Source organism: Austrofundulus limnaeus, unplaced genomic scaffold (assembly GCF_001266775.1).
Source record: "Austrofundulus limnaeus strain Quisiro unplaced genomic scaffold, Austrofundulus_limnaeus-1.0 Scaffold99, whole genome shotgun sequence".
Classification (NCBI taxonomy): domain Eukaryota; kingdom Metazoa; phylum Chordata; class Actinopteri; order Cyprinodontiformes; family Rivulidae; genus Austrofundulus; species Austrofundulus limnaeus.
Window position 1 is genome coordinate 1092504 of NW_013952501.1, and position 1478 is coordinate 1093981.

Here is a 1478-nt window from a genome sequence, read left to right on the forward strand (position 1 = left end):
CACACACACACACACACACACACACACACACACACACACACACACACACACACACACACAAAGATTGGAGCTAGTACTCCAATAACAGGATCATTATAAGAAAGTGGATTATGCTGGAAAGCAAACACAGCCATTAAGGGTTACTGCAAGTTTCTTGACAGGAGACAACAAGGCTGTAAAGTTCTGTTCAGCAGAACCCCACTGGTAACTTTGTTGGAGAAGAGGATCATTATGCAGACCGAGCACAAATGCAGACAGGCACCTGATGCATATGCATGCGCAAGTCCACACCAAACGTAAGCTGTCTGTTAGGGAGACAACTCATTTCGCAGCCTGAACCTTGTCTCTGAGCTCACATGACAAAGTCTCTGGCCTGGCAGGGCTAGAAATGACAGACTCTTGTAATCCCCGCTCCAATAAGAGCGGCTGGTAATAAGGTTTGCAGGAATATGCAGGGGATAGAATGAGTCCCTATGCTTTGAAGTAGCCGAGGCAAATTAACTATCGTGCAAGCTACGGTGTTGGTGTTGCAACAAACTAAACTACAGAACTTGCCTGTTAGGCTTTCCAAGACATACTAGATTTACTCATATACAGTATACAATATCTATATTAGTCCCACTCCTCACTTGTTTCCCTGGAGCTCAAAAGTGACATGGTGTAAGATTTGATAGTTTCATCCCCATCTGTCAAGAGATTTAAGCTTCATTGTTGTTGAGTTGTGTTGGTTTTACTCCATTGTTCTGCTTCCACTGCAAAGGGCCTTTCTCTGCCAGGCTGCACTCTCTCTCCCATCAGCCTCACTGCTCTTCTTTTTGCCCGCAGTATTGCTTTTTTTCCATTCCCCTTCTGCAAGGCATCTTTGGCATGGCGCTTCTCTGCAGTGGCTGCTGTGTTGTGTGTTTGAGCAAAACAAAGAAGCAAAATAGCGGCGAAGCGTCACATATACACATGCTATATGACAGAACGGGGCGAGTTGACTGTGCGGGCATGTGTGACACAGAAACGTGTCGGACTGTCTGTGGTTGTGAGTCAACTCCAATTTACAAGCACGCGATTTGGAGGGAGCACCATGCCGAATGCAACCCGTGTGTAGTCGGCCGAGTTGAGGCGTGCTTTATGTGCACAAATGCTCACAGGAAACCCCAAGAGTGAAGCCCCATAAGCAGCACACCCCACTCCAAGTACTGCATACCCCCGCATCCCCAAATCCCAGTGGAAACTTCAATTCTGCTGTGTGTGCTTTCTCGCAGGACTTAGCACTCTATCTGCTTCAATCTTCAAGGATTAGTTTATTAACATGTCACTGCAGATGCCTGTTACATGATTATAACAAACAGTTCTCCCATGACTCCTCCTGAACCTAGCTCAGATTTTTAATACAGCTCAATCCTTTCATCTCTCTCTCTCTCTCTCTCTCTCTCTCTCTCTCTCTCTCTCTCTCTCTCTCTCTCTCTCTCATACATACTGTATATATA

At 45.9% G+C, this 1478-nt stretch overlaps 1 protein-coding gene across 2 annotated transcripts in view; it reads right to left on the reverse strand.

Moving 5' to 3' along the window:
* pcdh7a (protocadherin 7a) overlaps nucleotides 1-1478 on the reverse strand; it is a 55459-nt gene that overhangs the window by 43447 nt on the left and 10534 nt on the right. The gene's annotated exons all lie outside the window — the stretch shown is intronic.